We start from the raw sequence: 558 nt of genomic DNA on the forward strand, positions 1-558 counted from the left end.
ATAGTATGTCGGGCTGACGACATTAAAACAATCATTTTTTGGGAGGCAACCCACACTTATATGTCTATGTATTACTATTTAGTTTATTAAGTGTCTTATATATTTGTAGATAATAGTCCTACACAATCGCATTTATTATAAATTAAGTCAAATATTAGTATTCGAAGAAAAGTTGGAATTTAATTGAACGAAAAATGAAAATCGCAAAAACTTGGCCACTGGCATCGACAACGCCAGAATGGCCGCCGACGACGCCCAAAAAAGTGGATCTCAGCGTCGACAGTGCACATCGAGAGCGCCGGCGGTGCCGAGAGTGGTTGGACGGTTTCTACGACTTTTAGCGGACTTTGGCGGGATTTTGATCCATAATCGCCGGGAGGTGTTTTTAAAGTCCTAAAACTTCTTAGGATGCCTAGAAACTTTCTATTTTCAGATTCCATGGCTTCGAATTCCAGAAATACTTCAAGGTATGGAGTTTTCAATAAAATTTTTGACATACAGAGATTATACGATAAATTTATTGTGAAGAAGAGGTTGATCAAGGAAAGAGGATTTGTT

This window comes from Phalaenopsis equestris, unplaced genomic scaffold, assembly GCF_001263595.1.
Source record: "Phalaenopsis equestris unplaced genomic scaffold, ASM126359v1 Scaffold201709, whole genome shotgun sequence".
NCBI classification, from domain to species: Eukaryota; Viridiplantae; Streptophyta; class Magnoliopsida; order Asparagales; family Orchidaceae; genus Phalaenopsis; species Phalaenopsis equestris.